This window comes from Leopardus geoffroyi, chromosome A2 (genome assembly GCF_018350155.1).
Source record: "Leopardus geoffroyi isolate Oge1 chromosome A2, O.geoffroyi_Oge1_pat1.0, whole genome shotgun sequence".
In the NCBI taxonomy this organism is placed as follows: Eukaryota; Metazoa; Chordata; class Mammalia; order Carnivora; family Felidae; genus Leopardus; species Leopardus geoffroyi.
The window spans coordinates 77,718,280-77,741,133 of NC_059331.1; the positions used below are offsets into that span (position 1 = coordinate 77,718,280).

The window sequence follows — 22,854 nt, forward strand, 5'->3', positions numbered from 1 at the left end:
CCAAACATTAAAAAAAATGCAGGGAGGTGGAGGGGGGAGAGAAAGTGGTTTTAGGGTATATTCTTTTTGAAACCTAAATGATTGCTCTGGAGAATATTTGAGTCGTATATATGTTTTTGGTTGAGATTCTTTGTTCTACAAATAGAAAGCCACTGCATCTTTACTGTGAACCACATTGAATTTCAACTAGTTTGTTTGTATTCAAGTCCATCTTCTCTGTATTTCGAATTGTTGTGAACATCTCAAGGTGTTAAATAAACATTGTTACGACTGCAGTATTCATTCAGGTATTCATTCACTCATTCATTCATTCAAAATATTAATGAGATTAGTCCACGGTGGTTCTACTTTAAATTATTTTTTAAAAATTCTATTGATATTATCATAGTCTCATTGTATAAAGACTTAGTGATGTGAGGTTCTTTTCAGATTACTACTCAGTCTTTACCATCGGTAACCCTTTTATTTAGTAGATACATACTAATCATTCGCTGCAATATTTTAGTTCAACTGGCTATTTCTGTTTTTAACCTGGGCACTTTTAATGGATTGCTATTCCTTAAATATTACATGTAGCCATATGCTAGTGTTACTGGGTAAACATTTCAGTAAAGGAAAAAGGAAGTTAGTTTGTCTTCCTAACTTGTCTTCCTTGTCTTATGTCTTCATAAGTTGAAAAACTAAATTATTGTAAGATGGATATGTTGTCAAAAGAATAAAAACATTGGTGTAAGTAATTCACTTAAAATATTACTTTAAAATTAGATTTCTCTTATTTTTGATTACCTATTCTCAGTATTGAGAAAAATGTTTGGTTTTTTTTTAGATTTGAATATATAAAGTGAGTGGATTCTATATCTGTTGACAAAATAGAAGAACTTGCAAATGACTGAATTATTAGAATATTGATAATCACTTATTTCCATTATTTTAGGAATATTAGTTATGTTCACTTTTTAAAATGTATGCCAAATTTCTAATTTGTAACTGGAATTATTCCCTTATTTAAAAAGCATTATACATTTTTGTAATCTTCTTGTACTGTTTAATTTTCACGGGGGGCTGGCTGAGTGGTATATGAATTTTAATTGTATTTGTATAGAAGTTGAGAGTGGAAAATTTTGTTGTGAATTCCTAAAATTTTATGCACAATTTGGGGAGACAAGGCTTTGGTAATGCGAAGTATTAAAATGTTGTGCTACTTAACTTTCATGCATTTTGAAAGTTGCCAAAAACGATGTCACTAGAATGCCAGCCATGTTCAAAGATAGCATGCACATGTGTGCACACGCGCGTGCGCGCACACACACACACACACACACACACACACACACACACACTACTACTTCAGGCTTCAAATATCACAGCTTCAAACTAGAATCAGAGAAAAGATGTTAGCATCAATTGAAACTTGCGGTGGGGAAAAGAAATCATTAACGTAGTGAAATACACAGAGTGTTTTTCTGCCAAAGAGTTCAAGTATGCTTGTGTGTATCATCAAGATATCCCTATGGAGTAGAGGAATCCAAGGCACAAAGAAGTTTAATGACTTGAAAAAGTCTAGGTAAGGTAGTAGCAGTGCCAGTGTTAGAACTCTGCTACCTCCGTCCCCCACCCCCCCAAATAGTTGGCCCTCTCTCTGGAAAATTCTGAAGATACTTGGGACTTAGAATTGGATGATCTGGGTTCAGTCACTGCTTATTAGCTGTATGACTTTTGGCAAGTCAAGCATTCTTTGGGACACAATATAGCTTTGATTCTTTCTGTTGAAGTTTATATCTGTGTTTTGTGTAATTCTCTGTAATATAGTATTTCCATGTTATACTCAAACTATTTTGTAGAAAAAATTCTGGTATCTCTGTAAGAAATAATGGCAGCAAAAAAGCTCAGATTTGGACATTGCTCTTTATTCCCTGTGCAAGTGACTTGTGAATAAGGATACACAAGATATCACAACAATTACTTTTATTGCACACAATGCTTAGTATAGTTTTTCTTTTAAAAACCACAAATTGGTGATTACAAGGTTCTCTGATTTGTTAGCTGGATAATCTTCACTTCCTTTGTTTTGTTTTTAACAAAGATGAAAATATCTAAACCATTGGATTCAGAATTAGATTATGTTATTTTCATGAAAAAATTAGTGTCAAATTACATGTCAGAATTTATAAAGATTCTTATTTACATAGTAACAAATTTTTATACTTGTACGTTTTATACTTGTACATTTTGTATTTATATTGGATGCTAATTTTGAAAAATTGGTGATTTAAAACCAGATTTTATATTATAAAATAATTTCATAGATTAATTATTAGCTAATTAATAACCTGGAAAAACAGTTTTACCTTGCAAATGATAACTAAGCAATATATATGCATCAAACCCCCAAATGTCTCCATTAAAATTCTTTCCCCAAGTTCTGTTTTTGTTTTTTGTTATAAGTATTTTGATTGCCTAGGAATTTTAATTCCTAAAATTTTCGATATGGGAATCTTTGATTTTTAATTGTATACATTTGTTCCCTTAAGTTTGAACAACTGTGAATGTGAGAGAGTAGTTTGTTATCCACATTTACACTGCACTATTCATGTCCGTTCACTCTTACCCAGCTTGTGTCCGGTTCTCATGCTACATTTTTGATGATTCTGAGTTTGTAAGTAAAAAAAAAAAAAAAAAAAAAAAAACTGGGTGAAATATTGAAATTAACCACAACTGAAAAGCACTTTGAAACTTGTTTGCAAAGTGTATATACAAAAGCAGTATCTAATGGCTGGAAAATCACATTTTAAATTGTATTGCTTCAAGAGTATTTTTTCAATGAATACTTAACAGAGCTCTCAGCTTGCTCTGATACTAAAGCCCAATGAAGAAAGGATTAATTATTTCAGTTTAAAGCCAATTCAGAAATTTCATTTGGCTCCTCAACTTTAAATTTCTTTCACAACAAATGTTTTACCAGAAAAATAGAAATGGACCATCTGCTGAAACCTCCATCAAGTGGGGAGTAGCCAAGGTAGTAGAGAGTCAAAAACATTGGTGATTCATTATTGGTATGAGAATAATTGAAAACTGATGGTAATGATTAGATGAAGTACATGCATCAGAATTGTATACTCTAACAGAAAAACTCCATGAAATGTTCTTCCCCAACCTTCCCTACTTCACCTAAGTTGGACATTTAAATTTTTTCATTTTTATTTTTTACACTATGTATTTTGTAAGTCAACTGTCAGCATCACATATATTATCAAAATAAATACATGGTTTTTGTTTCCATTTTATCATCCAAACCTAGATTTTGGATCCTGTGACTATTAACTACCCTTCTTAAAAAATATTTTAATGGGGGCGCCTGGGTGGCGCAGTCGGTTAAGCGTCCGACTTCAGCCAGGTCACGATCTCGCGGTCCGTGAGTTCGAGCCCCGCGTCGGGCTCTGGGCTGATGGCTCAGAGCCTGGAGCCTGTTTCCGATTCTGTGTCTCCCTCTCTCTCTGCCCCTCCCCCGTTCATGCTCTGTCTCTCTCTGTCCCAAAAATAAATAAATGTTGAAAAAAAAAAATTAAAAAAAAAATATTTTAATGGACTTAATTTTCTTATTTTTTTGAGAGAGCGTACGTGAACACGTGGACAAGAGGGGGAAGGTCACAGGGAAAGGGGGAGAGGGGGAGAGAGAGAGAGAGAGAGAGAGAGAGAGAGAGAGAGAGAATATCCCAACTAGGCTCCACACTCAGTGCGGAGCCTGATGCAGGACTCCATCCCACGACCCTGGGATCATGACCTGAGCCGAAATCAAAAGTCGGATGCTCAACCAACTGAGCCACCCAGGTGCCCCTATTACTACTTTTTGATCTCTGTTTGTTGTCCTAATGTTGGCTTGTTGTTTTGGGGGCCTGGTCCAAGTTATTACCACTCCTGCCCTCAGTTTTTTGACTTTCTGTTTTCACTGCCTTATATTCCGCTTTACATTCTTAAATGTTATGGATAATTTTTGTTGATGTTTTTCTCTTATATTTACATCAAAGAATTATACAGTCATGTTTGTGCTTTTTTTTTCCTCATTGGCTTCTCTTCTGTTGTTTCATTTTCTTTGTATAATTCTCCTTTGTAGTTGGTTATGCAGTATATTCATTTCTGTGTCCTGAAACCAAGTCAGGTGATGAACTAGATTATATATTTAACAAAATTATGGCAAGTCCCCTTGTCTGTGCTGTTAATTAGTCCTGTGATCTAGTGGGAGATGTGGAATGATCATCTATGAACTGGTGGTCTGTTCTTGAATTGGTTAGACACATAATGGTTTTGTTTATGCGTAAAGCCAGAGAATGGTAGCGTTCCACTATAGATTCAGTAATTTCAATGGTACTGCTTGGGGTATCCATTTGGGAAAATGAATGCATTTTCAGAGTTTACTAATAATAGGTAAAGGCTATGCTCACTGGTGACTTTGTGCTATTAAAATAAAGCAATATATCTTCAGTTACTCCTACTTGTAGTTCTCATTTAGGGATATACTATCTATAAAAAGTTCTGCTGTGGTTTTGATTGAAACTTCAGAGGATATATGGATCAATCTGGGGGAGAATTGACATCTTAATAATGTTGAGTCTTCCAATTTATGGATATGGTGTCTGTTTTTAGATTCATCTTTGATTTAATTTATCAGTGTTTTATAGTATTTAGTTTATAGATCTTACACATATTTTCTTAGATTTGTCACTAATTATTTCACTTTCTTAGTGCTATTGAAGTAGCACCTAAGTTTTTGAAACAAAATTCCAATTTTTAAATTTGGTATATAGAAATAGGATTTTTTTGGATATTGAATTTGTATCCTGCAACTTTACTAAACTTCTATTGGGGACTTCTTTAATGAAGTTGATGGTGTTTTCTGTGCAGGCAATTAATATCATCTACAAATAGAGACAATTTACTTGTTTTTGAACCATGTATGACTTTTGCTTCTTGCCTTACTGCTTAGAACTTCTGGTATTAGATTTGATATGAATGTGTTGGGAAAGGCACTCTGCCAAGGGCTTTGGCATTGCTGAAGGTCCTAGGATATGCTGGGCATTGCTGGCTCTACCAAGAATGCAAAGACCTGACTCTTCTTTATCGGGTCCGTTTGTGTTTGAAGCTAGCAACCTTGAAGGATGCAGTAATAAGTCCCCAGGCAAAGAGCAGACTTGCTTCTGCTTGTTATAAAAACGGTAAATTTTTACACTCAGTGTTGTTTGGCTGTGATGCAAACGCACTGTGTACAGAGTACTCACCTAGGCCCCTCTGCCAAGGGACTTGGATGGGACGGTGAACTGTCACTGACACCATCCTCATACTTACGTCATATGTGATAAAGTCCTTAGCTGGTAACCCAGGCATCTAATGTCTTTTGCCAGCATCCATGACAAGAGCAGACTAACTATATAGCTTGCAAGTAGAGTAAAATCCTAAACCCGTCACGATTTTTGACAATTTTGGCAACAAGGATGTGATGTTGACAGAAACATGGCTTCCTGCAGGAAGAGACAAGTGTCCCTGTGGGCCGGTTTAGGTGATAGGAGATCCAGCAGCAAATGCTCCTGTTGAAACAGTAAACTAGTAGATCCTCTGCTGACCTACCTGTCAATGAATATTTAGAGGCTAAGTAGTGAGAAGTTGAATGGAGCTGCCTGAATGGTGCTTTGGTTGGTGCTCACCCTCTAGGCCGGAGGAGGAACGATTATTATTACGTCAGTAAGGCAGTACACCGCTAGGCCCAAGGCAAAAGGCAGTAGCTGCTGAATCAGGGGGTCCTCAGAACGAAAATGAAAAGTGTCAGCACTGAGCATGGGTAGACTGAATACATCCTAACTTTATTGGTTGAGGCCAAGTAGGCAGCTTGAACATAAATGCAAGTCTCGCTTATTGGTGCAGAGTTCCTCTTGTTTTCTGCCCTCTGATTCATCTCTTACCCTTTAATCTCAGCTGCTTCAGATCGAAGCTTGGTGTGGTTGGGAACCTCAAGGATGGGGGAAATTCAAACTTTAATAGCTGTGTTGGATAGAGTGCCCATGCACCATCCTACCTGGTTCTGTGGGGAGAAAGCATGCTAGCTGGTGAGGGGCGGGTGGGGGGGGGGGAATGGCAAGGTGCACAGGACACAATAAGGACACCCAGGCTCTTGCAGGAGCTGGGAGGGATGAGGGAGGAAGTGGCACTGCCCTGGAGTGAGGACCCAAACGAAAGAGCCTCCTACCACATCAGCCCTCCTCTGCAGGCTAGCCTCCCCCACTACCCCACTGCCCTCTCCTGCCTCTGCTCCTGGTCAGAAAATAATGTCTTCTCCTGGCAGCTATGGCTGTAATCCCTTTTGTGTGTATGTCAGATCCCTTGGTCTATGTTCTTACAGGGGGGAAAGCAGTCAAATTCAAGAAAAGCTAGAGTGTGGGTGCAGTCTCTGGGCCTGTTCAATATACTCTTGTTCTGGCTTCCTCTGCCAAGTGTATATTTGGTATTGCCTTTTTTACTTCTACATGCTTACACTGTGAATGCTTGTAAGTTCACAGGAGATTTTCCCATTTGTGGGCTGCTGCATGTCCCCTCCCTGATTGATCCAGCACAAACAATGGATTATCCCTAGAGGAAAGAAAAGAAAATCACAGCTTTGGTTGAAGACTTTGTGGCTAAGGTATGCAGGCCTTTTCTTAGTACAGCAGTGCCACCTGCCTGACCCAGCTACCAAGTGCACCTCTTTTGGAAGGGCCTACTGCTGAGGTCTTCTTAAAACTAAACACCTGACCCGTGCACTCCTTGCGACTCTCTGGCATGATATTGCCGTCTTGGGGGTATGTTATCTCAGACTTGACGGTTAACAAGGGAAGGACCCAAGAGACTGAATTGAGCAAATGAAAATGGATTGTTTAGAGATGCAGGCAGCCTGGCCTTTGTGTCGTCTTGGTTTTGAATGAAGGGGTGGAAGTGACCCCTTTTGGGAAAAACTTTCATGTTACTCCTGAAATATCTCTCACTACTTGAAGCAAAGTTCCTGGCCTCAGTGGGACCCGTGATTCACAGAAGTTCCTATAAATAGGTTGGCCTGGTTCACTGATGGTTCAGCCCAGATACAAGCTGATGGTATCCATTGTACTGCTGCAGCTTTTCAACCAGTGCCAGCTACAGAACACTGAGAGTGGATGTGATCGCTCGACTCCGTTCTCAGAGCTCTGACCAGTACACCACTTGATGAACGTTAGAGTGTTTTTACTAAATCTTGGGTTTCTTGGGCTCTTACTGGTAGCCCAGCCTCCAGACGTGCCACTTGAGAGATCAGCAGATCAAAAACATCTCTCTCTGCAGCTGCAAACTATGGAAACAAATTGTGGTTGCCAGTCAGTTTGGGTTACTCAAGCCTGTACCTCCTGGATTGCTGCCATTTCTACTCAGAAATGGCATTCTGCATTCAAAATTGTTTTGAATGTAGCAGCATATCCATCATAATAGACTGGATAACCACTGTGTCCTGGGTTTGGGGAAAGGGGATTTCTCAGTGTTCCTTGCCCCACTTCCACTTGTAGGACTAATTCTTTTTTTATTTATTTTTTATTCTCAAGTTAGTTAACATGTAGTGTAGTTTTGGCTTCAGGAGTAGAACCCAGTGATTCATCACTTACGTATAACACCCAGTGCTCATCTGGAAGAGTGCCCTCCTTAATGCCCATCACCCATTTAACCCAACCCCCCTCACCCCCTGGGTTTGTTCTCTGTGTTTAAGAGTCTATTATGGTTTGCCTCCCTTTCTGTTTTTATCTTATTTTTCCTTCCTTTTTCTTATGTTCATCTGTTAAGTTTCTCAGATTCCACATATGAGTGAAATCATATGATAATGTCTTTCTCTGACTGACTTATTTCACTTAGCATAACACCCTCCACGTTGTTGTGAATAGCAAGATTTCATTCTTTTTCATCACTGAGTAATATTCCATTGTATGTGTATGTGTGTGTGTATACATATATACGTACACACCCCACATCTTCTTTATCCATTCATCAGTTGATAGAATTTGGGCATTTGGGCTCTTTCCATACTTTGGCTATTGTTGATACTGCTCCTATAAACATTGGGGTGCCTGTGCCCCTTCGAATCAGCATTTTTGTATCCTTTGAATAAATTCCTAGTAGTTTCCAAAGAAGACATCCAGATGGCAAACAGACACATGAAAAGATGCTTAACATCACTCATCATCAGGGAAATACAAATCAAAACCACAATGAGATACGACCGGACACTGGTCAGAATGGCTAAAATTAAGAACTCAGGAACAACAGATGTCGGTAAGGGTGTGGAGAAAAGGGAACCCTGTTGCACTGCTGATAGGAATGCAAACTGTGGTGCAGCCGCTCTGGAAAACAGTGTGGAGCCTCCTCAAAAAATTAAAAGTAGAACTACCCTACAACCCAGCAACTGTAGGACTAATTCTTTTTCTTCCCCCAGGGGTAAAGCTTTGTTTTTGTTTTTTGTGTTTTTTTGCTGTTTCCTTCCCCTATCTCTAATGGGTTTTCAACAGTGACCAGAGGGTGATAGGGTTTGTTGCACTGCCATGAATGGTTTTAGGCCTTTTCTCCTTGTATGAGAGAGGGTCGAAAGGATCCAGGTTGGGCTTTATGCCTTGCTGTCAGTGGCTGTTCCTCTTGCCATACTTGGACCAAGAGGGATGCTTTTCTGGGCCTCTTACTCTGCACCTACTCCTTTTTCTGTGTGCATACCTGCTGAGATTTGTGAAGAACCAGTGGATAGGTATGCCTTCCCTTTTTTTGTTTGTGGTTCTGTATCTCTTGCTAGCACACACTCAGCCTCTAGCACTTCATTAACAATTTTAGCTGAATTATTTTTATTAGTATCTAGTATTGTTTTCCCAGGGAGCTCGTGTCCCGTGTGTCCTTCAAGGCACCTGTTTTTCCTTAGAGCTTGAGTTGGTTGGTTGCCTATAACCTCAGCTCTCCTGGCCGCTATTTACCATGATAATAGCTTAATTTCATGACCCTAGTTGGTTATGGTAGAATACCCTGTAAACTGTTGCTTGATTTTATTTGCAAGTATTTTGGTAAAGTCTTTGCATGTTCATGAGAGATATTGATCTGCCATTTTGTTTTATTGTAATGTTTTTGTCTGGTTTTGGAATCATGACAGTGTCGGATTTGTAAAGTGAATTGAAAAATGTTTTCTCTTTTTTTGGTTAAAAACAAATTTGTGTAAGATCAAGACTAGTCTTTCCTCAAATGTTTGGTAAATTCCAAAGAGAAAATATTTGAGCCCAGGAGGTTTTATGTTATTTAAACCTTTTATTTGTAAATTCAAATAACTTAATAGATGATAGCTTCAGATTTCCTATTTTATCGTGTCTGTTTTGATGATAAGTATAGCTTGAATAATTTGTTTATATCACTTAATTTGCCACATTTATTAGCTTTGATTTGTTTTTAACATTTTCTCATTATATTTTAATATATGTAGGATTGATACTGTATCTCCCTTTCATTACTGATGTTGGATATTTATATCTTTTTTTCTTGATCAGTTTGCCTAAAAGTATATTAATTTTATTAATCTTCAGATAACCAGTATTTGGTTTCATTGTTCTTAGTGAACAATGTTCTTATTATTTCTATTTTACTGATTTCTGCTTTTACCTTTAGTATTTCCTTCCATCTACTACTTTGTTGAAAGTATCTTTAATGTATTTAAATGCCTTTTTATCTAATATGGGCTCAGTACAGTTTTACTTGAATCCCGCAAATATGATTATGTTTTATATCACTTAGTTTAGTATGTTCTTTAATTTCCCTTGTATTTCTTTGCTGAAACATGGGTCATTAAAAATTTTTTTCAGAGCACTTGGGTAGCTCAGTCAGTGAAGCCACTGACTCAATTTCAGCTCAGGTCATGATCTTACGGTTCGTGGGTTCGAGCCCTGTATCGGGCTCTGCACTGACAGTGTGGAGCCTGCTTGGGGTTCTCTCTCTTCCTCTTTCTCTGCCCCTCCCCTTGGCGCGGTGTCTCTCTCTCTTTCTGTCTCTCTCTCTCTCTGTCTCTCTCACACAAACACACACACACACACACACACACACACAAAAGTAAATAAAAACATTAAAAAATTTTAAATTATTTTTTTCAATTTCTAAATATTTGGTAAGTTTTCTAATTTTTTTTGTTACTGATTTCATTCACATTTAATTTCATTAAGAGAATATACATTGTAAAATTACAGTTTAAAAAATTTGTTTAGGTATCTTTAATGGCACAAAATACAGTCTATCTTGGTGAATGTTCTGTGTACCTTTGAAAATAATGTGTTTTCTCCCATTATTGGGCATAGCGTTTTATAAATTTCAAACAGGTCAAGTTGACTGATAATATTGGTCACGTTTTCTCTCGCCATACTGATTTTATGTTTGTTCTATTAGCTTTGTACTGAAAGTAACTTTTTATTGAAAGAGGACTTGTAAAGTTCCCAGATATAATTCTGGATTGGTCTGTTTCTTCTTTGATTTTTTTTTCCAGTTTTTACATCATGTATATTTATTGCATATATGCACATTTAAGAGTATTATGTATGTCTTTATTCCTGATAATCTTGTTTTGATGTCTCCATTGTCTGATTTCAGTGTAGCTACTACAGGTTTGTTTTGTGGCTTATATCATACATACTTTCTTAATCTTTTATTTTTAACTCTTCTGTATCTTTGTTTTAGAGGTTTGGTTTCTGTAGATTGTGATAATTTGGTTTTGCTTTTTTTCCATTCTGATATCTGTCTTTTATTTGGAGTACAGAGCATTTCCGTTCAATATAGTTTTCCATATCATTAGGCTTACACCCTCCACTTGGCATTTGTTTTGTTTGCTCCATGTATTATGAGCTCCTTTTTCTTCCTTTTCTAACTTGTTTGGGATTTTTACTGTTCCATTTTGTTTGGATTTTTAGTAATTAATGAATAGATAAAATAGAATAATAACAAAACGGAGTAGTACGTAGTCTACTGACTGATTACCTCTATTTTTTATGTTTCTTATTTTATTGATGGTTTTAGGTTTTATGATATACACGTTTAACCTACATAGTCTATTTATAAATTATAGATCACATCATTTATTTTAAAAAATAGTTTTAAAAATATTTCTTTTGAGAGAGAGAAAGCATGTGCATGAGCGGGAGAGAGCAGAGACGGGGGGTGGGTAGAGAGAGAATCCAAAGCAGGCTCCACGCTATCAGCACAGAGAACAACTTGGGGCTCTGTCTCACAAACTGTGAGATCATGACCTGAGCCTAAATTAGGAGTTGAACACTTCACCAACTGAGCCACCCAAGTGCCCTGATCACATCATTTATGATGGTAGATCCTTATTATCCTATCACTTCCTTTGTCTTTTTTCCATCTTCTGTACTGTTTCTTTTTTAAAGTTTAGTTCTGCTTTAGAAACCTCATAATAGATTGTTACTTTTTGTTTTAAGCAGCCAATCATCTTTTAAATAAAAATTTAAGAATAATAATTTATGCATTTACAGTTGACTGTGAACAGTAGTTCACAGTGCTGACCCCATGCAATTGAAAATCTGTGTATAGGGGCGCCTGGGTGGTGCAGTCGGTTGAGCGTCCGACTTCAGCCAGGTCACGATCTCGCCGTCCGTGAGTTCGAGCCCCGCGTCAGGCTCTGGGCTGATGGCTCAGAGCCTGGAGCCTGTTTCCAATTCTGTGTCTCCCTCTCTCTCTGCCCCTCCCCCGTTCATGCTCTGCCTCTCTCTGTCCCAAAAATAAATAAACATTGAAAATTAAAAAAAAAAAACAAACAAAAAACAAAAAAAAACATGTATCTGTTTAAAAAAAAAAAAAAAGAAAATCTGTGTATAACTTTTAACTCCCCCCAAAACCTAACTACTAATAGCCTATTGTTGACTGGAAGCCTTAGTGATAACATACACAGTCAATTGACACATATTTTGGATGCTATATGTTATACACTGTATTCTTAAATTTTTATTTCTTTTTATGTAGGCTCCATGCCCAGTGTGGGGCTTGAACTCACAACCCTCAGATTTAAGAGTTGCAAGCTCTACTGACTGAGCCAGCCAGATGTCCCAATATATACTGTACTCTTAAAGTAAGCAAGAGAAAATTAAGGAAATTGTAAGGGAGAGAAAATACATTTGTAGTACTGTCCTGTATTTAAAAAAAAATCTGGGGGCGCCTGGGTGGCGCAGTCGGTTGGGTGTCCGACTTCAGCCAGGTCACGATCTCGCGGTCTGTGAGTTCGAGCCCCGCGTCAGGCTCTGGGCTGATGGCTCGGAGCCTGGAGCCTGTTTCCGATTCTGTGTCTCCCTCTCTCTCTGCCCCTCCCCCGTTCATGCTCTCTCTCTGTCCCAAAAATAAATAAACGTTGAAAAAAAAAATTATTTTTAAAAATGTGGCAGAAGTGGACCCAACCCAGTTCAAACCTGTGTTGTTCAAGGATCAACTGTATTTACAGTGTCTCACACTTTAAATTTATTTATTTATTTATTTATTTATTTATTTATTTATTTACTTATTTACTTATTTTTTTTACTTATTTTACTTATTTACGTATTTACATTGGAGATTCTGGTATTTTCCTTCAGTTTGAAGAACTCTGACTTTTTTTGTAGTTTAGCCTGTCTGGCAACAAATTATGCTTTGTTTAGAATTATGCTATCATTTAGAAGCTATTTTGTTGTTTTCTGGCATGTGTATTTTCTGGTGAGAAGTCTGGATCATTCTTTGTTCTTTGCTATGTAAAGTGTCTTTTTTCTCTGTCCCTTTTTAGGATATTCTTTTTATTTATTCTATCCATAGTTTCATTATGATGTGCTTTGGTGTGTTTTCTTTGTGTTGTTTCCCTTCCTTCTTTGCTTGGGGTTCATAGATATTCTTGGATCTTTGTTGCTGCTGTGCTGCTGCTGTTACTTGTTGGTTTGGTTTTCTTATCAAATTTGAAAAAAAAAATTCATTCTTCAAATATTTCTTCTTTCTCACATCTTCCCTCTCCTCCTGGGACTCCGATAACATACATTTTAGACTCCTCGTATTGACACACATACCACTGATGCTCAGTTCATTTATTTTTGTAGTTATAGCTTGAGTAGTTTTGGTTTGCTCTGGTTTCAGGTTCTGCAGTCTTTTCTTTTGTGGTGTCTGATCTACCTGGAGCCCTTCCACTGAATTTTTCAGTTCAAATATTTTGTTTTTTATCTCTAAACATTTTATATGATCAATTTTTAGAGTTTCCATTTCTCTTCTCATTGTGTTCATGTTTTCTTTAAGTCTGTGCTCATAGTTATAATAGGTATTTTAAGGTCTTTGTCTCTTAATTCCGTTATCTTTTTGCATCTTGGCAGTTCTAATAATTTTTTTGAAGATTTTTTTTTAAGTAATTCCTACACCCAACATGGTACTGGAATTTACAACCCCGAGATCAAGAGTCGCATGCTTCACTGACTGAGCCAGCCAGGTGCCGCTGTAATAATTTTTGACTGGATACCAGCCATTGTATTGGATATTGTTGTCGTCCTTTAAAGAATGTTGCACTTTGTTCTGTCAGGCAGTCAAGTTACTTGTGGATCAACTTGATCCCTTTGAGGTTTGTTTTTAAGCTATACAGGGGCATCTTCAGAGGAAACTTACTGTAAGATTAGTTCAGCCCTACCATTAAGGCATGATCCTTCATGGGTATGTACCAAGTGCTCCTGTGCTCAATGGTGTCTCTTCATGTTGGCCTTCAAGCTGGAGCACCTTGCGGTGCTCTCATTGTGAACTCAGAATTGATCAGTTTGCAGGCTTTCTGGTTGTTCTTTGCTTGGCCTCTTTGAGTTTCATATGCTTTCGTAACAATATTTTTTTGAAGACTCGAGAAACCCTAAATACAAATTTTGGAAGTGTTTCTGTTCTTAGATTGTTTTTTAATGTTATTTTGACCTACCTTCCCTTCCATTTACTCAGCCTTCTTTAACTCAGATTTGTCCTTTAACCTCATCTAGACTATTATTTATGACTTGCTAGGTTTTCCCTTATGTTGTCAGGGAACACGTATTTAGGCAGAGAGCCTCAATAATTCTAGAGCTCACTTCGTTTGTTTTCTAGGGAGTCACAGCCTTGCTCTCCTGCTGTCCAGGATCTGAAAATAGTATTATAAGTTTTGTCCACTTTTCTAGTTGCTAGGGTAAGTCCTGCACCCTAGAGTAATTTGGAAGCAGAAGTTCCAAATTTGTTTTAAAAACTAATTATCCTATAATTTCTTGTAGTAATTAATTATGCACTAAATCTTGGTGTTCTTTTTACTGCTGTTTTAAAGTGATTAAAATCTTTGTTTTACTTTTTATGCCTTATTATGTTACAGTCTAATAATAGGCTAGTGATATTTTGTGTCCTGGAATTCACATTCTTTGCATTTAAAATATTTGCCCTGGACAATTTTCTTTCATAAGTACCTCTATTACTTTTTTTTCGCCCTGTTGGAGAAAAAGATAACAGTGCTGGAAGAAAGATTACACAGCTATGCAGATTAATGCCTTTGCAAATTTATGTCTTCTAATCTCTAGTCATTTCCCTTCTGTCACAGGTGTTGTTATATTGACCAGGGAGTGGGAAACATTTTCTGTAAGGAGCCAGGGAGTCAATATTTTGGGCTTTGTGTGCCACATAGAGTCCGTATTGCATATTCTTCTTTGTCTTCTTTTCTGACTCTAAAAATGTAAAAACCAGTCTTAGCTTTCCTCTTTGGTCTATAGGCCTTAGTTTAATCACCCTTGACATAGGCCACCACAACTTAGTTCAAGCAGCCTTCCCTTCTCTCCAGTTTATACCAGAAGCCCTTAATTTTTACTTTACTGATGAAATGGAGTTTAGAACTTTTGTCATCTTCTTGCTTCCTATGTGGTCCTTCTAAAAGCCTCTCTAGACTTTCCATTATTTGTCTTCCTTTCACTGTGTGTCAAGAGAGGATATATGTACATATATGTATATATATACATCACCTTTATTTTAAGCCTAAGCCTACTATGTGGATTCCTGTTTTTGTCCTCTTCCAAGTTCATTTACAACTTTTTCCATTTTGCTGTATTATTTTTCTTCATTCTTTCAACTGTACTGTACCAATGTGTGCTTATTTGCTGTTCTGCCATTTTAAGTTTGGCTTATGACCTCTCAAAATGTTGATTTTTAAGGAAAGGAAAAATCAAATCACCTCAACAGTCGATCTTAAGTACTTTCAGTTGCGTTTCAATTGGAAGTGGAAGAAGATTGCTTTTTTAAGCTATAGTAAAAATATATAGGTAAAGGTGTTTTTGTGATACATACTTAAGAGTTAGTTGATCTTGGCCATGTTTTTTTCCTTCATTTCCCCCCAGTGACAACATAATAAGACTAATGAATTTGAACATCTCAAGGAAAAATGTTCTGTGTTGGGGAGTGATAACAGTTCTCTAAAAGGCAAAAACATCAAGTACAAGGTTTTTTTTTTTTTTTTTCTTCTTTCAGGAATCAGGCTAAATCTAGGCACATTGTGTTGCAGGCATCACCTCACAAATCTGCCAACGCATGTCCTTTCTGAGCTTCAACACAGCTGCTGTCCCAACCAGTCTTTCTTCTCTTTGATAGTGGTTTGCATTAGTGTTTTGGTTTATGATGGGGAAGGAAAAAATACAAAAGAATCCCTTCCTCATTTTTCTTAGGATATTATGGGTTTTAAAAACAATAATATAAGTATCAGTGACTTCTAGATCATTCTCATACTAAGAAATATGAAGGGCATTAGGTGTTTTAAATCTAGATGAATCCATTTATATAAAAAATGGACTTTAAGGAATAAGGTTACTTGTAAAGAGTAAAGACACATTAAAAAAACTACATGTTCTTACAACAACTTGTTCTATTCTTTTTTTTTTTTTTTTTTTTTTTTGTAACATAGCTATTCCTCCCCCGCTCCCCACACAACAGATTTGTAATGTAAGAATAGAATCATGGTGCAGCCTGCAATTCCCAGAGGTAAAACACACAGTACTAGACTTCCATCTGTAGATTTTACTTTTTAGATTTTATGTATTTTTTGAGTTAAATTAAAATTTGAAATCATTTTAAGCTTTCAAGGACTGTATTTATGTTAGATTGTTTTCTTATAAGAGAAGTGGCTACATCATAGAGCAGTTATTGATGCTCTGTGTTAAGTATTTTATTAGGTGGTTACCCTTTGATTATTCTTTTGCAGTCGTATATACTACAATTTGGCAGTGCTTTGTGTCTTGAATTTCAATTGCCTGTTTTTGTCTTATTTGATTAGTTTTGTAATGGTCTTTTACTCTTGAATTTTCTTCTCCCTCCCTCTTCTTGTTGGACATACAATGGCATCATTAATGAGTGTTTTATCTATTTAAGTAAATCTCTAAAATTAGTTTTGAATTGGATGTTTTAGATATGTAAATATAACTCACAATTATTCAAAGTTGAAGAAAGGTGCTCTGAATGACCTGGGAGTTTTCATACAATAATTTAATGTTCTTAAATGCATGTTTGACTTTATGCTTACATTTGAGGGTATTTGAGCCTATGATAAAAGAACTTTATTGGTATCATAATAACTGTCAAACATTTAAATCCATTGCATCGTAGATGAACTCTTCTTATACTAGTAGAATCAAAATTGTGCTGTGCTATTCTCTTTTTTTAAACATGGGATATAATGAAGATATTTCAATTAAGTTAAAAATACATTTGTTTTCACTAGCTTTGGAAAGGAGACCAGTAAAAGTGTTTTCACAGTGATTTGCATTACCTGGGGAAATTGCTCCCTGAAAACATGAGATGATTTAACATTTTCGGTTTTGACTGTTTTTTATTTGTCTTAGAAGATAACTTGATGGGGCACCTGGGTGGCTCAGTCAATTCAGCATCCGACTTTGGTGCAGGTCATGATCTTGCGGTTGGTGGGTTTGAGCCCTCATCGGGCTCTGTGCTGATAGCTCAGATCCTGGAGCCTGCTTTGGATTCTGTGTTTCCCTCTCTCTCTGCCCCTCCCTTGCTCACACTCTGTTTCTCTCTCTCTCTCAAAAATAAACTTTAAAAAAAAAAAAATTAAAGGGGCACCTGGGTGACTGAGTCTGTTAAGCATGCTCAGAGCCTAGAGCCTGCTTTGGATTCTGTGTATTCTTCTCTCTCTGTCCCTCCCCTGCTCATGCTCTCTCTCAAAAATAAACAAACATTAAAAAAAATTTTTTTAATAAAAAATAACTTGATTTGTAGTGATTTGTTCATTTGCAGGGACAACAGTATAAACACATGTTGGCGTTGCTGATGTTTAGGGAGTCAGTTAGCTATGTGTGAGCCTGGCCCTGCCCACTTTCCCAGTCTTATCTTGATTAGTTCTCTATATTTTCCAGATGTTCATTAATGGTACCATGTAGAATAACTCATAAGAGTCATTTTAAAAACCAGGAAATTCTTAAAATTCCTTATTTATATTTTTTGAATGTACCACATTAGTATGAGAGATTTGACTCTTATATTTTCAGCTATAATTCTTACTTTTATGTTGTGGAGACATGACTGTTGTTCAGGAGATTTTTTTAAAAGTTTTTTTTTTAAGTTTATTTTTTTTAAGTTTATTTTTTTGAGAGAGGGAGAGAGTGCATGAGCGAGAGCAGGGGAGGGGCAGAGAGAGAGAGAGGAAGTGAGAGAGAGAATTCCAAGCAAGTTCCTCACTACCACTGTTGGAGCCCTGCACCAGCTCAAACCCACAAACCCAGAGGTCATGACCTGAGGTGAAATGAAGAGTCGTACATTTAACCAACTGAGCCACCCAGGTGCCCCTGTTCAAGAGATTATTTTAAATAAAATCAAAATCACCATAGAGAAAGCCTCATCACTTGGTTAGTCATAGTACATTCTATGTGTCTGATGGTACGTAAGGTGCTAGGGAAACGACGATAAATAATGAGTTTGTAGTTTGGTAAGGAAAACAGACAAATACCCCATGGTGGTATAGACAAAGTATAGTACTAAGGGTTGAGTATGAGGTACTAAGAAGGGCAGTAATCTGGATGGAGATGATCAGGGAACACTTTCTAGAGGAAGTAAATGAACTGAGATGTAAATGATATTTAGGTATTAGCCAGATTGATTAGGATGGGTGGTGTTTGTTCAGATCGGTGCCAGAGTACCAGATAAAAGAGACAGCTTTCCTAGAAGTTTGAGGTAGGGAAGACAAAGGAGGAGGACAGAGAAGTGTTGGCTGATGGAGCCAGATAGTAAATGGTGACACAAGCCATGTTAGAGGATTAGGTTTTACAGGAGGTCAATGATGACTCCAAAAAGGCCTGTAAGTAACATGATCAAACTTACATTTTAGAAAGATCATACTAACTACAATGTCATATGAGCTGGAAAGTTGGGAGTTTAATGAGATGCAGGGAAACTTAGTTTGTTAGACAAGAGTTGATGGTGGTTTAGAATTATTGGGGTATTTTTTTATTAAAATTTTTTTAACGTTTATTTCTTTTTGAGACAGAGAGAGAGCATGAACGGGGGAGGAGCAGAGAGAGAGGGAGACACAGAATCGGAACCAGGCTCCAGGCTCTGGGCCATCAGCCCAGAGCCTGACGTGGGGCTCAAACTCACAGACCGTGAGATCGTGACCTGAGCTGAAGTCGGACGCCCAACCGACTGAGCCACCCAGGCGCCCCTAGAATTATTGGGGTATTGAGGATTAGAACAAAGTCATAGGATCATTATGAAGGGGAGATAGAAACAGTGAGATTTGGTGAGAGGAGCAGGGCTATCTTGACAAGTGGATAGTAGGGATGCTCCCTGAGTTATAGCTCTTAGGAACTATGAAGGATGATTGTAAGTATGTGGGGGACATGTTGAATTAGAGATACTTACTGGACACAAGTGTAGGTATGCAAAACTGTGTATGTGTGTTTGAAATTGAGGAGAAAAAAGGGGCATAAGATGCAGATCTGAAAGTTGCCTTGGCAATTGAATATGGAGAGCTGTGGATTTGGGTCCCCCAAAGGGAGTGGAAATCAGTTGGACCCCTGAGAAACTGTGATATGTCAGGGATGGACATAGGAAGAGAAGAGCACAGACATGACTGAGAGGCAATGACTAGAGAGGTGGGAGGGTGTGATGGTAGCAGGGAAAAGAGAGTGTGTCAGGGCTGGAGTAGTCAGCGGTGTTACATGCTGCTGAGACTTTAGGTAAGATAAGATTGAAAAGTGGTCTTAGGATATGCTCCCCTTTCCCCCCCAGAAAAGTAGGTGGTGACCTCAGCAAGCACAGGCACTGAGATCAAGTGAACACCAGTGTAAGCACATTTACTTCACGAAGCAATTTCAAGTGTCAAGTACAGTTATAAAGCATTTCATGTTTTGTGGGGGAGGGGAGTCAGAATAAAACTAATTGTGGAAAATTATTAAAAAAATTTTTTTAATGTTTATTTATTTTTGAGACAGAGAGAGACAGAGCATGAACGGGGGGAGGGCCAGAGAGAGGGAGACACAGAATCCGAAGCAGGCTCCAGGCTCTGAGCTGTCAGCACAGAGCCCAATGTGGGGTTCGAACTCACGGAGCGCGAGATCATGACCTGAGCCAAAGTCGGACGTTTAACCGACTGAGCCACCCAGGCGCCCCAATTTTTAAAGACTATGATTAGAGCGGCGCCTAGGTGGCTCAGCTGGTTAAGCCTCTGACTTCGGTTCAGGTCATGATCTCACGGTTCATGAGTTTGAGCCCCATGTCGGGCTCTGTGCTGACAGCTAGAGCCTGGACGCTGCTTCGGATTCTGTGTCTCCTTCTCTCTCTGCACCTCCCATGCTCGCGTGCTGTCTCTCTCTCTGTCTCTCAAAAACAAATAAATGTTTAAAAATTTAAAAAAAGACTATTATTAGAATAATCTGATATTTGAAATTTTATAACTTGCAACTTTAGATTACAAAGGAGTAAGGGAAATAGGTTTCATAAGTATGGCTTGGATTTGAAATAACTGGCATTTAAACTCTACTAATTACTAGGACTTCCGTTTTGTAGATAATGATAAATGGTTATTGACAGAATTTAATGAGATAATATATGAAAAAATGTTTAGCATAATGCCTTACAGGTGTGCATGTGTGTATATAAAATGTTGAATGCCTTATATATAATTATACTGGTTAATAATTTCAGAGTAGCTTTTCTTTTGGTATCTTTGTTACCTGTTGTGTAATAAATTACACCTGGAAGGTAAAAGTTTAAAACAATAGACATTTATTAAATCACACTGTTTCTGACAGTATGATAGGAAGAATAATAGTCCATAAAGTTGTTCGTGTTCTATTTCCCAAAACCTGTGAATATATTACGTTATGTAGCAAAAGAAACTTGGCAAATATGATTAAGATTGTGAACCATGAGATAGGAGATTATCCTGGATTATCTGGCTAGGCTCAGCCTAGTAAATGAGCCCTTAAAAGTGGAGAGCATCTCCCAGCTGAAATCAGAGGAGATGTGTTGGAAATGCGGCAGTCAGGGGTTCACAGAGGTTCAGAGTGTGAGATGGAGGTAGGGGCTATGAGCCAAGGAATGTGGGCAGCCTCTGGTAGCTGACAGCCAGCAAGGAAACGGACCTCAATCCTACAACTGCAGGGAACTGAGTTTTTCCAGAGACCTGAATGACTCTGGAAGCAGATTATTTCCCAGAGCCTCCAAAGTAATGCAGGTAGCCAACACCTCAATTTCAAACTTGTGACACCCAGAGCAGAAAATACCAGCTGCATCCAATGTATTTCTCACCTACAGAATTGTGAGATAGTAAGTTTTATTGTATAGAGCCACTAATTTTGTAATTTATGGTAGCAATAGTAAACTATTGTAAAGATTACAGAACTAGAGGCAGGTTAGCTGGGGAGATTTTGATTCAGGGTCTCTCATGAGATTACAGAGAAGCTGTCCAGAAACTGTAGTCATCTGGAGGCTTGACTGGGGCTGAAGGATACTTCAGAGCTCACTCAAGCGGTTGGCTTCAGTTCCTCACCATGAGAGCTTCTTCATAGGGCTGCTTACAACATGACAGGTGACTTCTTCCAGAGTAATTGGTAAGAGGGAGAGAATGAACAAATATGAGAGCATGCAATATGCAAAGTAGAAGCCACAGTGTCTTTTAAAAATCAAGTCTTAGATGTGCATATCATCATGTCTGCCATATTCTGTTGTTCAAACAGACAAATCTTGATATAATAGTAAATTACACTGCAGAAGAGTGTGATTATCAGTTGGCAGACAGAGATCATTAGGGGAGGTGGGCTATCATAGTACTTACGTGCCCAAGATGACCAACTTCCAGTTCTAGATGACCTCATTAGGCATGTATAGTCCCAGGTCTGCAGGGTAGTTTTATTTTTATTATTATTATCTTTTTAATGTTTGTTTGTTTGTTTATTTATTTATTTATTTATTTATTTATTTTTGAGAGAGCATGAGCAGGGGTGGGGCAGAGAGAGAGAGAGAAAGAGACAGAATCCAAAGCAGGCTGCAGGCTCTGAGCTGTCAGCACAGAGCCCCATGCGGGGCTCGAACTCATGGACCGTGAGATCATGACCTGAGCCGGAGTGGGCGTTTAACCCACGGAGCCACCCAGGTGTCCCTGCAGTGTAACTTTATACAGGTTATTTAGCCTCTCTAAAACTGAGGTTATTCCTTCAGAATTGAAATTAGTTGAAATTAATTTCATATGTCAGTACTAGAAATCAGCTTAAGCTAGCTTAGGCAAACGAGGTATTTCTTAAAAGTCCTGACACTTAATATTTTAGAATGTGCTGTTTTAAGATTAAGGATGCTAAGGTATTTTTTTTTTTATTTTTTTTAACGTTCATTTATTTTTGAGACAGAGAGAGACAGAGCATGAACGGGGGAGGGTCAGAGAGAGGGGGAGACACAGAATCCGAAACAGGCTCCAGGCTCTGAGCTGTCAGCACAGAGCCTGACGCGGGGCTCGAACTCACGGACCACGAGATCATGACCTGAGCCGAAGTCGGCCGCTTAACCGACTGAGCCACCCAGGCGCCCCGCTAAGGTAGTTTTTGAGAAATTCAAGAATAGTTGAAGGTAGAGACAATGACTGGTGTATCTCGATTTAGAAGACAGTTCTTGAATGAGTCAAATTTGGCCACATCATAGGAACATGACGTCTCCCTCTGCCAATTACATGGACATGAGGGAAGGTTCCTAGAAGGGTTGGTGAGAGTAAGTGGTGCCACAGCTTCAATGGGCACCGTTCTTTGTCTAGTGTGATGAGTGGCAATTGTTATACAGTGTGCGGTTGGTGTAGCTATACACAGTGGCTCTGTTTTTTATTCTTGAGAGTTTTAGGACTCATTTCCACAGGTAAGTCTCTTTTGTCTATTGATGTGTCTCATAGCATGGTGCCTAGCACATAATTACTCAATAAATATTTATTGAATGGATGAAGGAGTCAGTGATTGTTGTGGCAATATGACCATTATTCAAATATTTAAATACTCTTCTGCTGCATATCATTCTTTTTAGTCTTTATAATTAATGTTGATTTAGTACTTATTTTGTGATACCAAGAAGCTTCTGTTTGTACTGAAGAGTGAACTAGAGCAATTTTAAAATAATGGAATAAGTGAAGGTATAATTACTGGCTGGCTGATCTCTGATTTATTAAGGTGGTTTTTCAACTCATGTTTGAACAGCTAAATCCATATGGAAGTATTAGTAAACCTATTTGCAAACAGCAGTTGTGCACTGGAGAGTTGCATACAATTTATGTAATCTCACCCTAAGTATAAAAAGTTTAATAATCCTAGGTATTTTATG

General features: G+C 37.9%; 1 protein-coding gene across 2 annotated transcripts in view; it reads left to right on the forward strand.

Annotated features, from left to right (window-relative positions):
* COG5 (component of oligomeric golgi complex 5) overlaps nucleotides 1–22,854 on the forward strand; it is a 320,495-nt gene that overhangs the window by 81,503 nt on the left and 216,138 nt on the right. The window lies entirely within an intron of this gene.